This window comes from Mustela erminea, chromosome 17 (assembly GCF_009829155.1).
Source record: "Mustela erminea isolate mMusErm1 chromosome 17, mMusErm1.Pri, whole genome shotgun sequence".
Lineage (NCBI taxonomy): Eukaryota > Metazoa > Chordata > Mammalia > Carnivora > Mustelidae > Mustela > Mustela erminea.
In genome coordinates, this window is record NC_045630.1 from 702,111 (window position 1) to 713,192 (window position 11,082).

The 11,082-nt window shown below is 52.7% G+C and overlaps 1 pseudogene; it reads left to right on the forward strand.

Annotated features, from left to right (window-relative positions):
• The first annotated feature begins 288 nt into the window (after positions 1-288).
• On the forward strand, positions 289-457 carry LOC116576851 (annotated as a pseudogene).
• The last annotated feature ends 10,625 nt before the right edge of the window (positions 458-11,082 follow it).

The following is an 11,082-nucleotide window of genomic DNA, read 5'->3' on the forward strand; positions in this document are numbered from 1 at the left end:
CTATAGAGTTGAGGGTCCATATCTGGGCTCTCTACTCTGTTCCACTGGTCTATGTATCTGTTTTTGTGCCAGTACCATGCTGTGTTGGTGATCACAGCTTTGTAGTAAAGCTTGAAGTTAGACAACGTGATACCACCAGTTTTGTTTTTCTTTTTCAATATTTCCTTAGCAATTCGGGGTCTCTTCTGATTCCATACAATTTTTAAAAATTAATTAATTAATTAATTAATTAATTTTTATACAAATTTTAGGACTGTTTGCTCTAGCTCTTTGAAAAATACCGGTGGCAGCTTTGCGCAGTAGCAGTATCGTAGCCAATGAGGTTTATCCAAGGTGCGATTATTGCTAATTGAAAAATACTGGTGGAATTTTCATTGGAATGTCATTAAAAGTATAGATTGCTCTAGGCAGTATAGACATTTTAACAATGTTTATTCTTCCGATCCATGAGCATGGAATGGTCTTCCATCTTTTTGTGTCTTCTTCGATTTCTTTCATGAGTGTTCTGTAGTTCCTCGAGTACAGATCCCTTTACCTCTTTGGTTAGCTTTATTCCCAGGTATCTTATGGTTCTATAGTAAATGGAATCAATTCTCTAATTTCCCTTCTATATTTTCATTGTTAGTGTATAAGAAAGCAATGGGATTTCTGTACGTTGACTTTGTATCGTGCCACATTACTGAATTGCTGTATGAGTTCTAGTAGTTTGGGGGTGGAGTCTTCTGGGTTTTCCATACAAATTATCATGTCACCTGCGAAGAGAGAGAGTTTGACTTCTTCATTGCCAATTTGGATACCTTTTATTTCTCTTTGTTGTCTGATTAAGCCTCAATCTTTACTCAGTTGTAAAATGGGGCTAGTATTTCATTTGTTATCATTATATTTGATAAGATAAAGTAAGAGAAAGTGTTTCTAAAGGGCCTAGCACATAAATATTAGATTATTTTTTCTTGCCTTGGTACCAATAAAAAGCTTCTGTTATAATATATATTGGTACCAATATAAAGCTTCTGTTATATATATATGTTTGAATCTACAAAAAAGTAGAAAGAGGATAGTGAAGTTGACACCCATATATCTATCATCTAGATCTAACACATGTTAAAATTTAGCCATATTTACCTTATCTTTTTACCTTCTTATCTTACTTTCTTGTTTGCTGCTGAAGAATTTGAAGGGAATTATAGATCCAATTTTATTTCATACCTAAATACTTAGTATGTATCTTAAGGAACATATTCTCCTATAATGCTATTTTAGTCTAACAAAATTACTAGTAATTTTTCAATATCAGAAAATACTTAGTCTGTATTCATAGTTCCCAGTGGTTTCCAAATATCTTTAGGAGCTGGTTTATTCAAACAAGATCCAAGTGGGAGCTCCATTTTTTTTTTCTTAAATTGTTGGCTACTCTAGAGACCAGCCTGGTTCTGCCCTTTGCCAGTCAACAGATGTGAAATTCCTTCAGTAAGTTAGGGTTGGGTTCTCCTTTAAGCAAACTCAAGACACTAACTTAAACAGACCAGTGATTCACAATGGTTAGTGACTCACGCTTGGTCCAAGCTTGACTGCAACGATTCCAGTGCGCTCTTCGTCTTGGTGCACTCACAGATGGTTAGGTGAGCAGCGACCATGGTTCTGGGGTGAAAGAAGACTGAGACCAGAGTCACAGAAGCTCTGCCAATGAGAGACATAAGAGAAAAATGGCTCCAGGAAGCACAGTGTAAACTGACGGAAAAACTAGATTCAATGCACGGAGCACAGTGGGCGCACAGCCTCTCCAGGATGCAGAACCATGCCAGCTGCATTCACCATAGCCCGAAGACCATCTACTGCATAAGCAAGGGTAAGCGAGCCCACCGCGCTGAGCCGTGATGTCACCGATATTCTTTCTGCTTTTCATGAGGCTCCATCGCCAGAATCACTCATAGACTAGCAAGAGATGTCGGTCAGTCAAGGATGGTCTCCAGTGTCCTGTAGGTGAAGTAACAGCAGTGGTCAATCAGAGGTCCTTGGGCAGGGGACTTGACGTGATGAGGAGGAGGTGTTTGAGAAGGGCGAAGTTTGCAAGGGCAGGTGAGGTGTTTTTGCGAATTTTGCAAGAAGCAGGTTTGTCTTGAGGAGGTGGGCCAAGATGTAATTGGGTTTATTCAGGATGATGTACATTTCGAGTAGAGGTGTGACAATGGAACTAAGGGAAATACTCTACTTTTTGTGATTCTTTCTACTTTCCATTTGATTTGGGCTGCTTACGTCCATGCCCATTTGATGGTATGCTTTTCGAGGGCAGAGTTTGTGTCTCTGACGTCTCTGAATGGTACTTCGTACACGGCAGTGCCCAACACATAAAATATTTGCTTGTATTTTAAGACACATGTGGTGCTTGTTAAAAAAGCAGATACTTATATTTATAAGTCTTGGTTACAAAGATTCATGTTCCCTGTGGGGTATGGGCTAAGACTATATAGAAGATGAAAAGGTACAGCTGCATGCGAAGAAGAAAGGAAAAGCCAGACATGTGAAGGGAAGATTCGAAATAGGGTCCTGGAGAAATAGTCTGAGAGGCCTGGGACCCTCATTATCTAGAGAGCAGAATAGTGGTGGCCAGGGGCTTTTTTTGGTGGGGGCAGTGGGTGGAGGAAATGGACTATTTTGGTCAAAGGGTACAAACTTCTAGTAATAACATGAATGAGACCTGGGGATCCCATGTACAGCACGATGACTACAGTTACTGGTATTGTGTTACATACTTGAAATTTGCTGAGGGAGTAGATCTTAGCTGTTCTCAACACCCACACATGAAAAGATATTACAGGACGGGGTGGAGGTGTGAACTTCCCCTACGGTGACGATCATCTCACAGTATAGACGGGTACCAAGTCATCACACACTGTACACCTGAAACTTATTCAATGTCATATGTCACATCTCAGTAAAGCTGGGGTTAAAGAAAAGGCAGTAGAGTTCTGGTCTGATCTGGGCAGAGCTTCAGGGTTGAGAGGTCTAGCGCGGAGGAAGGTGGGGAGGCTGGAACCGCAGGAGCCTGCGGAGGAGACTTTGAGTGAGGATGGAAGGGAGTTAGCCGTGATGTTGCGTACCTTTCATTTACCACCTGTCCTGGTTCCGGTGGACATGCACAGGTCTGGGTTCAGATCCCGGCCCCACTCCTCTCGCGGTGTGACCTTGGGCAAATGACTAAAGCGTTCAGACTCTCTTCCTTTCTGTGTGGCGCTCATAATCCCACCTGCTTCTCTTCACGGGCATGCATTACAGTCCACGAAGGTGTTCCAGGCACGGAGTGGCCGCACCACTAAGACGACCTGTTACTGTTGTTCCGGTAGCCACCGCCATGATGGACGGTTCTTCCAGCCCCGCTGATGAGTGCCTCGCGGAGACAACTGTGTGTGTAAATGTTATTACCGGTGGTGGAAACATACAGGAGACAGGGGTTTACTGCAGGGTGCTATTTGCTGTCCCGTTCCAAGCAAAGCCATTCCCCCCTGACCTCTGCCTATCCCCTGACCCTCGTGGTCCATGCGGAAGTGTTCTGCCACTCAGGCTCATGAGGCGGTCTGTGGCTGAAGCCTTGTCCTAACACCTGGATGCCAAAACCTTGCAAGGCTCTGTTGCCCACAGGCCCTGCTCCCCAAGGTCCGCTCTGGACCTAGCCCACTGGCCAGGGGCTCCCACAAGCAACAAAGGCCCAACTGCACAGCAGGAACAACTTCTCCCAACTTCCTCAGTGTCCACTTGATCTTTTTCTAAAGCAAACTGCTCCTACAGATCTTAGGAAGCAGGATGTCTTCGCGTCCCCAGGGAGAGGTTTTCACTCCAGTGTTTGGCAGGTTCTTGTCCTTGCTTGGGGCTTGCCAAGAGACAAACAAAGGCTGGCTCAGTGTATTTGCCAATCATTGGTGTCTGCTCCCCAGAACCACAGTCCTGCTCTCAGACTTAACCTGCATGAGAATCATCTGGGTATTTAAATTTCAGATTCCTGGAGCCCCCCACACATAAATCTGGGATGGCCTGTGCTTTTAATACGCATTCCAGGGGCGCTCACACCGGTAATGTGTGGGCCACATTTGGAGAAATAGGAAAACAAGGCCGTTTGCCCAAAAGTCAGTCTGTGGGATTGGCTCTCTGGGAATTGGTTTTAGTAAACTGAGCAAGATTGAGTCAACGTGGTCCTAAGGAAATCGGGTCTCTTCAGCCTGGCTTCAGGAGCACACGTCTCTACAGCCATTTCTTGGTGCTGGGCCATGTGTTGCCTTTCCTATCAAGCCCTCCATAGTCACCTTCTATTTTGTTTGGCATTTTTCAAGAAGTTTTTAGGAATTTTTTTTCCTTCCTTCCTTCCTTCTTTCTTTTCTTCCTTCCTCTCTCTCTCTCTCTCCCTTTCTTTCTTTCAGTATGAGGAATAAGAAGAAAGCATTTGCTCATTTCTCACTTAGTTTTCTTCAGCTTCTTACTTACAGCATGGTTTTTGATGAGCACTGCTCCAGGTGACGGCGGTCCGAGGGTGGCAGTGTGCTGGGGAATCACTCCAGTCATAGTCATAACCACTTGGAAACCTCTTTTGTTTATCTGTTCTTCAAACAAATGCGTATGGAGCTCGGAGTTGTGTGAGGGGAGTGAAGGTGCGTGTGGGCCGGACCGCGGTGCACGAGCACAGGCTGCTCTGGGAGCTTCCGGCATTAGCAGACACAGCGGTCGCACCGCCAGGGCAGCACATGTAAAATCCCAGCAGGAGCGAGGTCTCTGGAGGTCCGGCCGTGAGGGGAGGCTTGAGCTCAACAGAGATGTCGGCAAAGCTTCCCTAAGTAAGCGATCATTGGCCCGAGATCCAGGTGACAAGGAGAAGAAGGAGGGAGAGCTTTCCAGGCAGTGGGACAGCATGGGAAAGGCCTGACGCACGGAGACATATGTGTCCTGGCCGGTCGGTGATGATCGCTCGGCCTTGGGAAGCAGTAGGGAGCAGGACGCCACGGATGGTGTCTGGGCTGGTGGCTACGGGTGGCCTCATTCCAGAAGTCAGGAAGTATGAGAAAGAGAGCGTTAGCCTGTGTGTTTGATTCTTTGTCTGGGGGATCCACACTGGGCGGTGCCTTTGGGATGTCTGCCCGGAGCCGGTGGGCACGGCGCTGAGGTGCTGGAAGCGATGGATTCTGGGTGAGGTTTCCAGAGAGAGAAGAGAGCAGAGAATCACGCAGTCCTGGGGACTGGCCCCTGGGAAGATGGACGTCTGAAGGGCAGGGAGAGGCGGAGGAGCCGGCCAAGGAAAGGTTGAGTGCAGTTCGTTTTTCTTGTCGAATGTTTAGATATTGAAAGTCAGCTGGACGAAACCGGTTGTCAGAAGGAAGTGGAGCGTGTAAGGGAGAAGGCTCGGTGCGGTAAAGTGCCCAGGACAGCATGGAGGGACGAGATCTAAAGTCCCGTGTCCCGGAGAGGGATGGTGATATCGTCACTGCGTATTTTGCTCAGTTGACGGCACGAAACAGACACCGTCACGGTTTCACGGAGCTTCTGGTCTCTGAGGGGCCGGCGGGGGCCCGACTTGACTTCCAGCTGCACAGTCCTTGCCTGGGGAGTGTCTCATGAGCGTGCGGGAGCCGTGCATTGTCGCGGAGACTTTCAGGCCCCACAAGGGTGTCTTCTCTGATTCCCTTTCTCCACCTGGCCATCCAGGCCTCCACGGCCATGTGCCCTGACTTGTCCTCGAAGGAACAACGTGAAGATGTCAGTCCTTGTTTTTCTTTTTCTGTTTTGCTCAGCAGAATTATTTGGCTCTACAGAAATCCCATTTTAAATTCCATGAATCAGCTCTCCCTCGCGCAGGATTTTAGCATTTGGGGCCGTTTTTGTGGAAGCGTTTTGTAGGATGTGAAGTGGCAGCTGCCTTTTATCAGATACCCGTTCCCGCTGCGTCAGTGACTTGGTCCGGAAAGTTATCAGACCGGAAGGACTCGTGCCCCTGGCAGAGAGCAGCGATGGGTGTGAGTCCACGGAAACTGTTTAAATCCCGGGACCTTGGCAGAGAAAGCGTGTGACCCCGGATGCGCCTGCTGAGCCTGAGATGGGGTCTGGCTTGAGAGTCGCCTGGGAGGGAAAGCCGGAGCATGGGCTGGGAAGGGCAGCTCGAGGAAGGGGCGCTGGGGCGAGGGTCAGGCCACGTCAAATTTTGTTTTAGAAGCTTAACCCACTGAGCCGCCCAGGAGTTCCTAGCCCTAAATCTTTTTAGAAATAATTCCTCCAGGAACACGGGGTGGCTCCACTGGTTAAGGGACAGCCTTCGGCTCAGGTCATGATCCCACGGTCCTGAGATCGAGCCCCACATCGGACTCCTTGTTCCTCAGGGAGCCTGCTTCTCCCTCTCCTTCTGCCACTCCCCCTGCTTGTGCTCTCTCTCTCTCTGTCAAATAAATAAACCAAATCCAAAGGAAAGAAAGAAAAAGAGAGAAATAATTCCTCCAGCAAATGTTTATTCTGGTACCCGATGTTTGTGCTTAGACCTGCGCTGGAGCATCTACCCGGGGATCAGCCCTTCAGGACTCCAGACCCACAGGAACTTGTTTCGAGCCAAGACCGCTGTGAGCCCAGAGAGCCCTGCACTGCAGAGAAAAACACTCGAGTCCAGAATTACTCTGCCCAGCGAGCGCGGCAGACGCATTGCTGCACTGCACGGGGAGAAGGCCACGTCCAGCGGGAAGGACACGTGGGAAGGCCGGGGGTGTGCGAGTGCATCGCTCGGAGCCAGGTCAGCATGTGACCAGGAGGGAGGGTCCCCGGGAGTCCTTCTTCCTCACAGCTTCTGGAGGCACGGCCTGTGCCTTCCGGAGGAGTCATTCCAGCCTCCTGGGGAGGGAGCAGACAGGCCCTCATGCTTGTGTGCAGGCGGGGGAGGGGCGTGGAAGCTCAGTGTCCCTGCAGAGTCCCTGCAGAGTGTCCCCAGGGCTGGGGGGGACAGCAGCAGGACTCCTGCCAGCCTTTCCCGGAGGCACTTCAATGCGTCTCTCCCTCCCCGCACCCCAGGTCTCTGGTGCCCTCAGGGGCCCAGGAGACGGGAGTGAATTGAACTCCGGTTTTCTGGGCAGGGGCAGAGGTAGACTCCCGGCCAGGCCACTCCGCCCCTCCCCCACAGCCCTTCACGGCCTTGTCTGGAGAGCCAGGGCCTGTCCTCGAAGTTCTGAGACGGCTAAATAGAGCAGCCCGTGCTATGTCCTCGACCACAGAAGACGCTCAGGGGGTGTCCGTCCTCTTCCCCGGGGCCGTGTTCCAGCCTGGCAGGTGGGCACTGGTGTGATTTTCTCACGGCCGTCCCACGCCATCACAGCTGTGCCACGCCGGGGCTCCAGCCCTTACCTGAGGACCGCGCTCTGCGAGCGTCCCTGGTACCCGGCGAGGCGAGCCCAGAGGGACCCTCCACAGCTTTTGTCAGAAGGGGACAGAGCTCCGTGGGTCCTGCCCACGTGGAATCCCTGCTTGGACACAGTTTGCGCCGTGCCTACCCCTGCTGGTACTGCGGCAGGAGCGATGAATCCCGTCCGCCGAGCTGTTTGGAGCAGGGGCTCAGCCCTGAGGGGCTCACGGAGGGGGACTCGCGCTGTCATGAACTGAACGCCGAAGCTTAGACGCGGACGCACCGCTCCTCACGGGCCCCCTTGTCGGGCTGTGACCTCCTTGCCTCGGAAGCCTCTTCTGTCTGGGCAGCACAGGGTGAGAGTGTCTGTCCCGCAGCAGCATCTCAGGCCGAATTAAACAGACTTAGACAAACCGATAAGGACACTCCGAGCCCTTGGTATTTCTTGGCATTCTTTGTGCCACGCGGAACCTTCAGCGTAACCTGGCAGAGGAGAGCGCTGTCAGTGATGGTTTGTGGATGAAGAGACTGATGGTCTGAGTGGCAACCCACGGTCACGCAGGCAGAGCCAGGTTTCAAGCCCGGGTCTTCCTGACTGTGAGAGCCCCGGTTCCTTCTGGCCGTGCTCCGCTGCCTTTCACAGGACGCGTCAAGTGCAGGGAGTTTTCCCTAAGACCATTCTGACGCATCTCGGCGTGAGGATGGAGCTCTGATGGGAATAGTAAGAGTGGCACCCGTGGCATCGGGCGTGAGGACAGCGCCAACAAGCCGGGGCCAGTGGCCACCGCTGCCCATTGACTGCGCCATCTGCTGTCGGGTCCCCTGGCTCCTCCCTTGTCCAAACCACAGACACTGCCCCCCTCTCCTGGCTTCGGGTCACGTCCCGGAGTCTGAGTGGTGGCGGCTGCCTGGAGGGCGCTGTGACCTCTCAGGCCCTCTGGTCCCCAGACTGAGCTTCCTTCAGGGAAGGGCCACTGCAGCCCCCGCCTGAGACGGCTCGTGTGCTGAGGAAGGGAAGGCAGTGTTTCAGGTCCCGAGTCCGAGTTCCAGTTCCTCCCTCTGGTGGCTTGTCCAGGCCTCAAAACCAGGAGATCGGACCACCTCTGTGCCACGTCTGGAGGCTGGAATAAAGCTCCCCGGTCATGGTTGTAGAGGGCCGCCCGCTGGCTGTTGTGGACGCGCACCCTGCTCCAGGGGCCTGCAGAGTGGTTGTAATTCTCCTTTATTGTGTAGGTTTTTAAAATCCCCACTGAAAACAGATCCCAAACCACGCGCTGGCAGAGTAGGAGAGGAAGGGCCGTCATCTGGAGAGCCACACAGCTGCAGTCAGCCGCTGGGAACGTGCGGAGCAGCCGGGAGAACGGCCTCCCTGCGCGCCACAGACCCCGGTGGCCCGAGTGGTCCGACGTGACCGCTGCTCCGAGGAGCGTGGGCGGCGGGGAGCGTCGGGGCGGCACATCCTACCACTCCCAGCCTCGGGCTGCCATTTCCTCACTTCCCTTGGCTGCAACCAGCGGGGCTGTGCAGAAGCCCAAGGGCTGGCCCAGCTGGGTGCGGAGAAGAGCAGTGAGAAAAGGAAGCGAGGGAAAAACCAAGCCGGACGCCGCCCACCGCGTAACAGCGACTCTCCCGTCCCCAGCGCCGTACGGCGGAGCTGAATCTGTCGCTGGAAGACACCAGCCTGCCAGTCTGGAAATGGGGGACACTTTCCGGGCCAGGCCTGGGCAGATGGAGGATGCAGAGCGAACCCCTGGGTCACGCCATGGGGTTGGTCCTGGTCTTCCCTCAGGGTGGGGTTTCCTTCTTGGGGCTGGGCTGCCCTGCCCTGGTTAGTCCAGGGGGTCGGTGACCACGTCAGTTTTCTGCACACGTTAGGAGCATATTTGGAAAGATTAGACCCTTGTGCCTCCGTCTCCCTGGGAGGGAGGATTGGTGACCAACGATGAAAAGATAGTTCAGGTTCAGAACTTGAAGTAAACAGCGGACAGAGGAGCTCTCGGGGATGCCAAGAAGATCTGGATGGGGTTGGGTCTTGCAGCCCAGCCCTCGGCCGAGCTAAGGAAACTGCTCAGAGTCTGGTCCCACCCCAGAAATCCGGTTCTGGAACACGAAGGGCAAGTAATTGGGGCCCATGTCACTACTTCCTGATCAGGGCCTGCGCTGGCATCGCCAGTCAGTCACGGTACTTTCGGAGCCTGAGCCCGGTCTCCCCAGCATTAGATCTTTTCAACAGAGACTTCTATGAAAATTTACCCATTGTCAGGAGCTGTCACTTGAAATTCATTTATTCATTCATTCATGTGACAAATATTTATAGAGCATTTACCTTATGCCAAACAGTGTAACAGGCACCGGGGCATGGTGCTGGGAAAAATCAGAAAATATTCCTGCTCCTTCGAGCTTGGAGTTCAGCGGGAGAGCTGGGTGTCCCTCAGACGGTCACGTCAGCAACTTCAAGTCATGGTCAGTGTGACCAGTGTGTCCAGTGAGAAACATCTGATGTTCCCAAAGGAAACATTGCGCCTGGCTGGAGAAATCGGGAGAGGAGGAGGGTCAGTTGGGATCTGAAGGAGGGGTGGGGCTGGCCGAGCCGCAGGTAGGGGTGGAGGAGTGCTGCGGGCGCGGGGAGAGCCGGCACTCTGCCTGCGGGGGGCGCCCGGGAGCGTGAGGGTGTGCGGGGGCCGAGTACAAGAGGAGGGTACACGGGCAGTGGGGCCCGCGGCCTGCGGGGTTTCCGAAGCGCAGGGAACGCGCGTTGTTCCTCGGAGAGCCCGAGAGCAGTAGGTAGGATGCCTGTTTGGATAGAGTGAGCGTGGAGAATGGGTTCAGGAACTCACTGGGACTATGGCGAGACCAGTGTCCTGGGTCACAGTGTGATCCGTGGCATTTTGTGGTGTGGTGTGGCCAGAAAACTGGAGATCGCTGACGCACAGGCTTCTAAGGAAACGGGTCTGCTCTGGGGTTCTGCGCGGGTGGGAACGGACTCGGTGCTCAAGGGGAGGCGCTAAGACTTACCAGAAGACCCTTAAATCACTCCCTCCAGTCCCGGGGCTTTGGCGGGGGATGGCTTCTCATCTCTAGGCCCGGAGACAAAGAAGCATCTTGAGCACATACGTCAGCGCAGGAGCCAGGATATAAATCCTGTCCCCCAGATTCCCACGCATGCTGCTTGCTGGAGGAGGGGACGGGAGAAAGCACATTCGCTCGTGGGGGCTCCCGACGGCCCCCAGGGCCCATCCATGCAGAACAGGGGCGTCTGCTAGGGCCTCGTGGGTCGGCAACGACGAGGCAGGCACAACGCCTCCTCTTCCCTCACAGAGCGCCTCTCCCAAGTTCTTCCAGACTGATGAAGAGACTTTACATTTCTGAAGATTGCTAGGACGGAAAGCCGCCTGGTCCTACCTTTTCTACAGACTCGGTGTTGGGCAAAGACTTTAACAGAAGTTCCCTTTACCTGCGGATCAGGCTCAGAATCGGGGGCTCCTGAGAACACCGGAGCTCAGACGTTTGGGATGCTGAGAGCGTTGTAGGCACCTGCACTTAGGAACTGGCCACGCGAGCTGTGGTTGCCACAGAAACCAAGTCGAGCTGGATTTAGCATTAAATTATAGGGTACACGCAGAGATGGAGTTAAACATTTGTCTACTGCTGTTTTTTCTTTTCTTTTCAAACGGAACCTTCCCAGCAAGCGGTACCCACATCTGTGAAGCTAAAATCGGGCTGAA